Source organism: Carettochelys insculpta, chromosome 20 (assembly GCF_033958435.1).
Source record: "Carettochelys insculpta isolate YL-2023 chromosome 20, ASM3395843v1, whole genome shotgun sequence".
NCBI lineage: Eukaryota > Metazoa > Chordata > Testudines > Carettochelyidae > Carettochelys > Carettochelys insculpta.
This window is the reverse complement of record NC_134156.1, coordinates 16,645,492-16,658,492: the sequence shown is the minus strand read 5'-3', so window position 1 is coordinate 16,658,492 and position 13,001 is coordinate 16,645,492.

Genomic DNA, 13,001 nt, shown 5'->3' with positions numbered 1-13,001 from the left:
GCCCTGGGACTTTCAGCAATTTCATGCCACACCAGAGGCTGTGAATCATGGCAAAAGGAAGAGGCCTTCAAGTCTATGTTTTAAACACAGCCAGTGCCTAGATTTGGATGGCTTGCTCATCATTATTTTAGGCAGGGTAATATTTGATGCCAGAATAGCCGTTTGAAATGTTGCTGTTTTCTTGCCTTGCTGTATGCTGATTGAACAAACAAGCAGACAAAGGAAGCATAGAATCCTAGAGCTGGAAGGGACCTGAGGAGGTCATCGAGTCCAGCCCCTGGCCCAAAGCAGGATCAACCCTAACTAAATCATTCTAGCCCTGGCTTGCTTTTTCAAGCCAGGACTGATACGCCTGTAGGTTTGGAGGTTCCACCACCTCTCTAGGTAACACATTCCAGTGCTTTATCACGCTCCTAGTGAAACAGCTTTTACTAATATCCAACCTAGACCTCCCCCACTGTAACTTAATAATGGCTAATATAGATTCCCTAGTTTGGACAGACTTCAAACTTTCTTAGACAAAGAGTTAATGGGCACAAAACAGACATAAAAACACTCCTGATCCACAAACTGGTCAGCCAGCATTTTAATGGAGTGGGCCATTCTGTTAATGACTTAAGACATCATAATCAAACCAGCTGACAAAGGGGGTGCTGTTGTCATTCTGAACAGGTCAGACTATGAACAGGAGGCAGCCAGACAACTCTCCAACACCACATTTTACAGACTTCTCTCCACTGATCCCACTTTGGAATTCCAAAGGAAATTACAACAACTACTGAAGGAACTCCCTGCTGCTACTTGGGACCTCATTAACTCAGACACACCATCTGAGCCGCAGCCTGGATTATTCTATTTACGTCCCAAAATCCACAAACCTGGAAACCCTGGACGCCCTATCATTTCAGGTATTGGCACCCTTACCACCGGACTGTCCAGTTATGTGGACTCCCTCCTCAAACCCTATGCCACCAACGCTCCCAGCTATATCCGAGATACCTCTGACTTCCTGAGGAAATTACAAAACATCGGAAAAGTTCCTGAAAACGCCATCCTTGCCACAATGGATGTAGAGGCTCTGTACACTAATATTCCACATAAAGACGGATTACAAGCAATCAGGAATACCATCCCTGATGCCACCACAGCCAATCTGGTGTCTGACCTCTGTAACTTTGTTCTCACACACAATCATTTCCGTTTTTGGGGACAACTTATACCTCCAGATTAGTGGAACTGCTATGGGCACCCGCATGGCCCCACAATATGCTAATATATTTATGGCTGACCTGGAACAACGATTCCTCAGCTCTCATCCCCTATTACCACTCCTCTCCTTAAGATACATTGATGACATCTTTATGATTTGGACCCATGGTACAGAGGCTCTAGAAGAATTCCACAGAGACTTTAACAATCTACACCCCACCATCAACTTATGCCTCGATTACAACATGCAAGAGATACATTTCCTGGACACCACAGTACTAATCAACGATGGCCTGATCAGTACCACACTGTACCGAAAACCTACTGATCGCTATACTTATCTACGCCCCTCTAGTTTCCATCCTGCACACGTGACTAGATCCATTGTTTACAGTCAAGCTCTTAGGTATAATCGCATTTGCTCTGATCCAACTGAGAGAGACCAAAAACTACAAGAACTTTACCAAATATTCATAAACCTGAATTACCCACCAGGCAAAGTAAAAAAACAAATCGACAGGGCCAGACAAATACCTAGAGACCAGCTACTCCAAGATCGACCCAAAAAAGCCAAGAACAGAGCACCACTGGTCATCACCTACAGCCCCCAACTCAGACCACTGCAACGAATTATTAAAGACCTACAACCTATCCTTAATCAGGATGCTACACTCCAGAAGGCCCTGGGTGACGTGCCTGTTCTCTCCTACAGACAACCTCCCAACCTCATGAGGATCCTCACTAACAGCCACAGTCTATACCCCAGGAACACCAGTCCTGGAACCTTTCCCTGCAACAAAGCCCGCTGCCAGCTTTGTCCACATATCTTCTCTGGAAATACCATCACTGGACCTAACCAGGTTACTCACAGAATCACGGGCACTTTCTCATGCTCCTCTACTAACATCATATATGCCATCATGTGCCAACAATGCCCAGATGCTCTGTATATTGGACAGACTTCTAACTCCCTTAGACAAAGGCTCAATGGGCACAAAACAGACATCAAAACACTCCAAATCCACAAACCAGTTAGTCAACATTTTAATGGAATGGGGCATTCTGTCAGTGACCTAAAGGTATGTGTGTTACTGAAAAGGAATTATCACACCTTTTTGGAAAGAGAAACAGCCGAGCTGGCTTTTATATTCAAATTCGGCACATTAACACATGGTTTAAATCATGATGGGAACTTTCTGAGTCACTATAGGGGCTTGTCTGCATACTTGGCTCAGTCTAATTCTTGACCTCCCCCCCACCCCTCCACTCTCTGATTTGCTCACCTTGATTATCTTTTTCTGATTTGTCCTCCTTGCTTACTGTTTTTGGTTCTCTGTGCCTTAAATATTGAGTCTGTTCTGGTCTGGCTATGGTCTGAAGAAGTGGGTCTGTCCCACGAAAGTTCACCTAATAAACCATTTTGCTAGTCTTCGAAGTGCTACTTGACTGCTTTTTGTTTTGATAGTGTATAGACTAGCACGGCTTCCTCTCTGTTATTATTAAGAGTTTGCGTTTTACTGAAGAGGAATTTTCACACTACTTTGGAAAGAGAGGCTGCTGAACTCTCTTTTATATTCAAATTTGACACATTAACACGTGGTTTGAACCAGGATGGGAATTTTCTGGGTCATTATAGGGGCTTTTTTTGCATACTTGGCTTAATCTAATTCTCGACTCCCCCTCCCACCCCTCTACTCTCTGATTTGTTCACCTTGATAATTTATTTTTCTGCTTTGTCAACCTTGATTACTGTTTTTGGTTCTCTGTGCCTTAAATTTTGAGTCTGTTCTGGAATGGCTATGGTCTGAAGAAGTGGGTCTGTCCCACGAAAGCTCACCTAATAAATTATTTTGTTAGTCTTTAAAGTGCTACTTTACTGCTTTTTTTGTTTTCCTAGTTAGGTCAGTTGGGTTGATCACTTTCCCAGATAATTGGACCAACAACTGTTGGCCATGTGTGCTACGTTCACAAGTGAGTGAACTGTAAGCACGCCCCAGTCGAGGTTGACTATATTTATTAGAATAAGATTCCGATGAAACTTTATTCTATGCACGTCTGATGAGTTCCAATAAGAATGAAACCGGTATGTGCTAACATGGTTTCATTGGAACCTTATTCTAATAGATTCCCTAGTTTCCTGAAAACCCTCTTGTGAAATTTTCTCTGTCCATCTTCCTTACCCCTCCTTTCTGGCGGTCAATTTTCTTGGGTTTTATTTAGTGCACCTAGTGGGGATGTGCTAAATCATACTGTCATGGTGTCACTGTCAACCCCGGTACTCCTGGCAGTCGTGAGGAGTGAGCGAAGTCCTTCTGGTGTTTGGACAGGGGTGAAAACTGGTTTTAGATAAGTCAAATCATTCTGCACAATTCTCATAGTGTAGACCAGGGCTTGGCAATTTTTACTTCTCAGCACATTGGGCAGAAACACTGCCCTTTGACACCCCCGTTTTCCGCTCACTGAGTTCTGGAAATAACAGAAGTCTGCTATTGAAGGCTATTTGATTTAATCTTTGAACAGTAGGGAGAAACCAGTTAAATCACACCAGGGTACCTTAGACAACATCCACATCTCCTGTCTGGGACACCTGTCCTTAGTCCTCTGGCATTTTAGCCCCCGCCTTGAGGTCCTTTTAGCTGAGAGTGACCCCCCTCCTCATTTGGTCCAGGTTAAGCACAGTTCTGCTCCCCTTTATTCATCCAGTAAAGGCAACAATATTGATAACTGCATTTCATTGCCCCTGCATTCGTACTGAAGTGATTTGTAACCCAACCCCAGCCACAGTTGATCACTTTGTTAGAGTAGATGTGTTCATGTCACTGCAGTTTGCTCCTGCAGTTCCTCCACCTCCCAGCTAGCTGCCAGGAGAGAACTCATTCAGACCCTGCTCACAAATGTAAACTGTGGCTGGGATTCTTCCCTTTTATTTGACTTCAACAGGCTTTGGATCAGGGTCCTAAAAGGTAATGCCCAATCACAATGACCCCAGGTTAGCACAGAAGAATTTTTGAACTTAAAACTATGTATAGTGAGAAGCATAAAATCAGTTCTTGTCTGTGGCTTCCATATATACAGTAAAATCTTTCATAGCTGTCAGCTCCAGGACCAGGAGGTTGCTGGATATTCAAATATTCTGGATAATAGAGAGGCTTACCTAGCAATGCATAACACTGTAGAAAAACAAGATAAGATATTAAGTAACAAACAAAAATGTATGCAGAGTACTTCATGTACCAAGAACAATAGTATCGTACTGTACACACGGACCTAGCTGTGGGTGCTCTGCAAATCAGCTGAGCGGAATTAGACTCTCTCTCAAGTGGCCGCAGAAGTGCACAGCTTACAGGGAACACTGTTGGGGACATACAAGTAGCAAATGAAATAGCTGTTGATTTAGGCAAACTGCTGCTTCTCTATGGCCTGGAGTCAAAACCCACTCAAGGTAGGGAAACCTTCCATAGACTTCTGTGGACTTTGGATCAGGTCCTACGGGCAGGTTTCCAAACTCACTTAGCCCCCACCATCCGGGATAACTGTTTCAGAGAGCTCAGTATTTTGGAAATCTACCACTTAACATACGCCATGTCTCTCCTGCAGCCTGTGAGGGACAAAGACTTCTCCAGGTCAGGGCTACAATCTTTGGAAAAGATTGGAATGATGGAATTGGCCCATTTGCAACCTCCGTTAGCTTGTGGCAGGCTTCTCCCAGAACATCCTGATGTAATTTATAGCATGAGTGACGTTGAAGGAGTTGTGTTCACCCGGCCGAGAGAGGCGGGTTATCCAAAGAAAATGGATCTGGCATGGAAGTGTGCTGGAGTCTCCAAGTTGCCAAGGCTGTGACCGATTTATTGCTCATTTCCTGCTCCTCCCCATCCCTCATGGCTTCCTCTCTCAGATCCTTCTCAGATATGAAAAGCAATTTAGGGCAGGCTGTTTTGGACATCATGCTCAGTTGAGTCTCCCCCTCTGACTCCCTCCTCCTTACCACCTCCTCCTGCCCTGCTGGTCCCCTCTTTTGGGTGGATGCTGCAAGATACCAGTCGGGACTGTGCTCATGGCTCTTATGCTGTAGTTACTGGTTACCAGTAAAGTCTGACCAGTTGGCTCCTCAGCTCCTTGGAACACTGTTTGAGTTTCCCCTTGTCTCAGTGTTTTGGGGGAATGGAGGGGCTTTTCTCGGCTAGCAGTAGTGAGCCTGCTGGGTGTAAGGTTACTGTAAGGGTCCCTTGCCAGAATCCATCAGTCTAGCAGATAGCATGCTGCCGCTGGAGAGGCCAAAAATATAGGGGTTTGATTGTTGCTGGAAAATGTATCAGACAGGAAAGGGGCATGTTGAAAATATTGCAGAGTGTTTCATATGTATTGTAAATTAGTATATAAGCCTCATAGTCTGCAAGTAATTGACTAATGTTGGTGTCCAGAGAAGACATAAAACAGGCATGGCCAGCCTTTGGGATCATTCAAGTTTATTCTCATAATTTATTGTTTTTCTGACAGAACGTACCAGCCTACTGGGCCTCATTGGGCTTGGTGCAGTACAACTGCACATTAAAAGACAGTCCCTGCCCCAAATTGCTTACAGTCTAAATAGGAAAAACAGGCAAAAGAATAATTATCATCCCTCCTTTATAATGAGAAATTGCAGCACAAAGAGGTTTGTTTTTTTTTAATGCATTGCCCAATGTTATACAGAAAATCAGTGGTGGAACCAAGGATTGAACTTATATTTCGTGAGTTGCTCACATTAATGCCTTAGCAACAAGCCCTTCCTTCCTGTCTCAGATCATGCTGCATGTTTTGCAGGAGGACGGGCAGTGCCCTCCCACTGGATAACTACATTCCCTCTTGTTTCAGTTAGATAAGGCATTTGCTTCCTGTCCTAAACGGCTGTGTAGTATTGCTGTTTGCTGGTAAACTATTGTCATGTTCCACCCCAGAAGTGGCTGCAATCAGTGGCCGGTGAGGTGATCTCTCTGGATAGTTAACGTTGCAGTTCAGGGGTGTTGGATGCCTTTTTGTTCCTGTGTGGGATGAAAGGTGGCAGGTAAGGGAAGATGCTCCATTGGACATGGCAGAGTTTAGAACTGCCTGGTTCCCTCAGGCTTTCATGCCCTCGCTGAGCCCTTATGATGCTGCAGATTTTCCTTCTCCTTTTTGGTGACATTTTGTGAATCTTTGCTCTGGAGGTTTCCTTGGTGATTCCCGTCCTGCACTTATGGCCAGGACACACAGCCCTTGGGAAAGAGTCCGGGTTCAAAGGGATTTAGCCTGTGTTTTTCTCTATGGGAGCCACCCCTTCTCAGATCCAGAGGCTGGGCCAAACGATAGCTGCCTGACACTGCTAAGGCTCTCCAGCTCCCATTAGTAAGTTGAGGCTTGTGCAAGCCATGGGCAGCGAGGGTGTGAGAGGGAGCTGTGCCAACCCTCTGGCTAGAGAAATTCTCTCTGGATACTCACAATGGCCCAGATTCTGATCTCTTCCACACCTGCTTTACACTGATGTTGCTCCCTTAACCCCCGCCCCATCCCTATCTATAACTATTTACACCACCGTCAGAGGGGGGTCAGGCTCTGTGTGTCCGGGAGAAGCATTGGGAAGCTCAGGGCCAAATACTTCCTCCCAGGCCTGCTGATGCGGGGAGGCAAAGGGGGCAGTTGCCTCGGAACTTGGAGTTTCAAAGGGGCCCGGAGTTCCGGCCGCGCCACTGCCCCTTCAGCAGCAGCAGCAGCAGCAGCGCATGTTCTGAGCTCCTTTGAAGTGCCATGCCACCACTCTGCATGGCTCCGAAGGAACAGAGGAGGCCAGCACCATAATCCAAGTGGCACAAAGGGCTGTCTGCCCTAGGCCCAGCCCTTTCCACCTTTGGCCCCGCCCCTTTTGGGGGCACGGGGCCAGATCCTGCTCCTGTCTCACCCCGGGGTCTGCACTGTCTGTTTGCCCTGCAACTTCCTCCTCCCACAGCAGCTCAGCTTATTTGGGTGGGTGGGTCAGAGAACCGCCCCCCTTTCTGCACGAGGCACCCCCAGTCCCTACATACAAGAAGGACAGCCAGGCTGATGAGCCTGTCTCTGGGCCGGGCATAAGGGAGGTGGCGGAAGGGTCCTTGCTTCCTTTCTCCCCTTTACGCAACCACGTAGGGGAGCTAGGCCCATCTCTACCTTTGCATTTCTGCTTTACAACTGGAGACCAGGCGGTCCTCTCAGAGGTCCAGAGAGGCCTGTGCCACTTCCAGCGTTTGAGGCCCCTAGCCATGACACAGTGAGACATAATGTGATTGTTTTTTTCATTTAACAAAAGCTTTTCTAGCCTTTTTCTGCACCAAGGCTCTAATTATTGAGGGATGCGCCTCAAAACACGTGGAGAAAGTTCTCAAAAAATTAACAGCTATCTAAATTTGAGGCCGAGGCCAAATGGCCCTCCTGGCCTGCCTCTGGTTGACCCTGGGGAGGCCATGTTAGCCTTTAGCTGTTGATGGTTGCGTAGGATGGAGTGCTGTTGAGAAGGTAAGTATTATTACAGGGCTGGAATCCACAGCCCCAGCTAAGCTGGAATAACCCCTCCTACTCAACAGAGCTACTGGCAGGGTCAGCCAAGTGCTTCAACACAGAGTTAACATCAGGCCCATGCTGAAGTCCCTTTGGCTTGAGGTGGAGCTCAATGCCTTTGAATCGGGATGCACCAAGATTACGTGTTAAATGCTTTGCTGACCTGGGGCTGTAGGAAAGGAAGGTTTTTATTTATGTAAGACAGTTTGCGCAGCCATTAGCCTAGGGATAAAATGTAGAGCCCAGCATCTCAGCAAGCACGGATAGGGCTAAGGCTTCTCAGGTCCACATGTCGCTCATGTTGGACAGCCATCAGCACCACCATTTTCATTCTGCCGCTTAGGGAAGCTGCAGGAGAAGGGAACACTGACTTCTGCATCCACACTCATGCTGCCTGACCCTGTGAAAGCTGGAATAACAACCGTGGGATATGCTGCAGAGTACCCTGGATAATATTTATGGTGACCACACTGCCCTATGGCAAATGCAGCGCACCAGCCTCCAGGGGTGAGGGCTGCTGTCCTTGGTCAGGGCTCCTTGGCCATGGGAGCTACTGCCCCATGCTGAGGCACTGGAGATGGGGGCTCTGCAGCCTTCCAGTGAGAAGGGATTGCTGAAAATAGAGGCTCTGCAACCTCCTGGAAGAGGGGGCCAGGGAATGCAGCAGCTGCCCTGAGGCAGGGATCCCTGGCAGCAGGGGCTGCCACGCTGGGGGACAGGGTACCTGTCCCATGGAGCAGCTGCCTCCCCATGGCATGGGATGCTGGGGAATGAGGCAGCCACTCTGTGGCAGAGCTCTCTGGCTGAGGGGGATGCCACTGTGGTGTGCCAGGCAAAGGGGCAGCTGCCCCACGGATTAGCTCCTCTGCAGCAGGAGCTGCCCCCTCAAGGCACAGGGCAGCTGCCTGCAGCGGAGGCTGCTGCCCTGAGACACCAGGTGCTGGGGAACAAGAGCCCTGCAAAATACAGGACAATTTGTCCATTTTCTTAAAAAAGTCGGGACGCCTGTGAGACAGCTTAAGTAAGGAACAGTCCCAATAAAAACGGGCTGGGTGGTCACCTTTCCTTTTGCTCTTTTCCATCCAGCTTGCTGCTGAGGCTGACCACAGTCACCGCCCTTCCAGAAACCCTTGCGGTAAGTGTCGATATAAAAAACTTATAGAGGTTAATAAATGATGCAGAGCGGTTTGAATGAATGATTGTGACAGTTATAGTTTTCCCTATCGATAGGTCGCTTAGCTTCTGTATTTATAGCACCTTCTGCGGATGAGCTCGTGGCCATCTACAGAAAACTCTTTCACACCTGGCAGCCCCAGGAATGGGAAGTTGCCAGGTGTTCAAATATGCCAGATAATGAAGTTCAGCTTTCCCAGCCCCCACCCCGCCCTGGCTCCTGCTCAGCTGCTGGCTTGTCACCTTGTTGGTGGGAGTGGCATGGAGCGGCTTGTGGGGCTTGCGCATGGCCACGTTGTGCAGGGGAGCTGCTCTGGGCAGCGGACACAGGGCGGGAGAGCAGAGGAGCCATCGGCTGCACACACGCTCAGCATGGAGGGACATGGGGCAGAGAGATGCGTGAGAAGCCACCAGGATGGGAAGGGGAAGTGGCGTCAATGGCTGGGGCAGGGCGGAATGCCAGTTAATTGAGAATTCCGATGGTTTGAATACTGGTTAAAGCAGAGTTTACTGTATAATACATACTGCTCATGTCTCCAACACACTTACACCTTCTATTAAAGATGTATTGGTCCTTTGTAAGCCTGTCCTAAAGGTACCCAGAGTAGAAAGTGTGACTCATGTTTGTTTTAAGAGGAGGAAACAGCAGGTGGGGGGTAAGATTGTTTTAGAAGGCTGATGCAATTTAGGAGAAACTGAGGGGCTCAGAAACCTCCAACCAATTGACTCTCAATGAGACAGGCTCATACGTGAGGTAGGGTATGTCTTCACTATTGGGAAGATCGAGGCTGCCACAGTCAATCTTCTGGAATTCAATTTAATGCAGCCGGTAGCAGCACACTAAGCTGAACTCACAGGCTGTCCCCATTGGCAACAGTACTATTGCCCTCTGGAAGGAAAACAAAAAAGCAGCCCAGTAGCACTTCAAAGACTAACAAAATAACTTATTAGGTGATGAGCTTTCGTGGGACAGACCCACTTCTTCAGACCACAGCCTTACCAGAACAGACTCAATATTTAAGGCACACAGAACCAAAAATAGTAATCAAGGTTGACAAATCAGAAACATTATATCAAGGTGAGCAAATCAGAGAGCAGAGGGGCAGAAGGTGGGGGGAGTCAAGAATTAGATAAAGCAAATCTTCCCCTTCCCATTCTGGTGGCTTCTCATGCATCTCCAATTGGCTTTATCTAACTCTTGACTCCCCACCACCTTCTGCCCCTCTGCCCTCTGATTTGCTCACCTTGATAATTTTTTTCTGATTTGTCAACCTTGGTCTGTTCTGGTAAGGCTATGGTATGAAGAAGTGGGTCTGTCCCACGAAAGCTCATCACCTAATACATTATTTTGTTAGTCTTTGAAGTGCTACTGGACTGCTTTTTTGTTTTGATAGTATCTAGACTAGCACGGCTTTCTCTCTGCTGCCCTCCTGGGAAGGAGTTAGGGACGATAACAGATCTTACAAATGCTGCCATCAACGTCCCACAGCAGAGATGGAGCAGAAGGTCGAATTAACATAGGGCAGCTCTTGCTACGTAATTAACATAGCTGGGGTTGCATATCTTAGGCTATGTCTGTACTAGACCAAGAAAGTGAACAACAGAAATGCAATTTCAGCTATACCAATGGAGTAGCTGAAATCAGCATACCTGTGCTTGGCTAACTTGTTTGTCTGTACAGGGAAAATTTGATGAGAGGGTTTCTCCCTTCGACCTCCCTTACTCCTTATGTCTCATGAGGAGTACAGGGGTCGACTACAACTCCCGAGAGCTCAATTTCGCATGTCTAGACTAGACGTGCAAAATCAAACTCCAGAAGATCAACCCTTAGTAGGTGGATCTTCTGGGATAGTGTAGATAAGTCCTTAATTCAGTCTTTCCCTTTGGTGTAGTACTGGCCTCAAGGCCAGATTTTTAAAGGCATTTAGGTGCTTGAAGATACAGTTGAATGTTTGAATGCGTAGAGTTAGTAAATATCTCCATTTTTAACCTTTTGAAAATCTGGCCCTGAGTCACTTTTGAAAGTGGGATTTAAGTTCCTAAGTCTTTTAGGCACTTTTGAAAATTTTTACTCCTGGCTAAGCTCATGGTCAAAAACTTAGCATTTACAGTGTGTTGCTGAGTTGAATAGTCTCTTGAAAGACTAGATATTTCACTTAGGAGGGAGTAGATAGGCAAGAACAGGAGGGTTCTTCTTGAGTGCAAACATCTAATAACTTCTGGAGAAAAACCCTCATGTTGAGCTGACTTTCAGAGGGGCGCTGTTTGCTTCAGTGAAGTGAGAGGTTGTATAAAAAGGGAAAGATACTGTGGTCCTTGAGTTACTGAGTTTGCTTTTAACCCTCCTGGCTCTGGAAAATACTACTCTACATTTTGAATTTGAGTGCATATGTGTGTTATGCATTTTGCATAGCATGCTATAAACTCATATGGACCTGATTAACAGTTATATATGTACTCAGGCATTTGCACTGCTCTGGCATTGAGTGTGTATGCATGCACATGCACATGCATTGTAGTATGATTGTTCTTAATAATAGGCATGGGGCACTAGCAAAAATGTTAAGATCCTCAAGCAGTTTTGATTGTATCTAATTCTGTGTCCAGGACGTTTCTAAATGAGTGAACATTGCAAAGCAAAAAAGAACATGTTGGAGTTTAAAGAGTGAACTCTGAACCACGCACCAAGAGGTATAAACTGTATCCAAACAATGTGTTTAAATAAAGCCTGAATTGACACTAACTCGTTCCAGATGAGACTTTGAGATCTGTGGGATACACAGACTTTCTCTAATCTCATTATCAGACATAGTTGCTCCATATGTTATAGTGGGTATCACTGAGCCTTCGCCCTATGAGGCCTGACTGAGGAAAAGAAAACAGCATGGTTTCCATGGCCAAGGAAGAGGTTCACTATCAGTCACAAGGACCTGAAGTGTTGCATGGTACAATACAATGAAGCAGCCTCTCTTCATTCTGATCCCAGATTCAACATGGATTGATTGTAAGGCCCAACTTATTGAGCCTTGGTTTCCCTCTCTAGAACCGGAGGACCACAGTCAGCTAGCCCATAGGAACTGATGTTACTAGTCTGCTTTCAGATCTTTGGGTGAAGGATGTTATACGTCTGCAGTGCACTAAATTCTTTTCATAGAATCACAGAAAATTACAGTTGGAAGGACCTCAGGAGGTCGTCTAGTCCAACCCCTCTGCTCAAAACAGGAAGAGCCCCAACTAATCATCCCAGCCAGGGATTTGTCAAGCCTGGCCTTCAAAACCTCAGAAGATGAAGTTCCATATTAATTATTTGCCAATTTAATTACTGAACATGGCTTTAATTTTCCCCTATGTCCTCTTTTAGCTGTACAAAATGCCTTTAGATTTGTTCAACTTTTATGATTCCAGAAAATGCACTTAAATTTGTAACAAAGCTACCGTCTCTCTGCTCTGCTGTTTCACTCTGCATAGGCATCGCTTTTGCTTGAACCCAAGAGCATGATTTTCCCCTGCACTGTGATACTTTTTTCTTTCCCTTTTTTGTTAAAAAAATTTGGCATGAATTAAAAAAAAAAACCTGTTTTTCCTTAGCTTGCAAATATTTGCCCAGAGGCCTTAATTTATGAGAACGGGGATGCACTTAACTTCCTCTGTGTTCAGGATGCCTCCCTAAGCATGCAGATAGGTTTAAGTACATGCATAAGTGCTACCCTGAATAGGGATGCTTTCCTAAATTAGGTCTGAGCTTTCTACAGCTGCTATGAGCCTAGCTGTCATCAGTCTCAGTTTTCCTACTGTCCTCTGGTCAACAGTCTGTAGAAAGTGTGGCCCATCTTCTAGCATCATGGCTATCTTGTAGCTCCAGAGGCCCTATGAGGTCTTTCATATTGGTTTGCTCCCTAATCCCTTGATTTATTTCTCCTGTCTCCCCATGCAATGTCACGTGCACCCCCTTTTTTCTCATTTGCTGCTGTTTTTAGGTTTTGCTCCGTTGTGATGGTGAGGACTAATGTTCTAACTTTTTCCATCCGTGTGCAGACTAAATTTTGTTATGTGTACCAAGGCATGTGCAA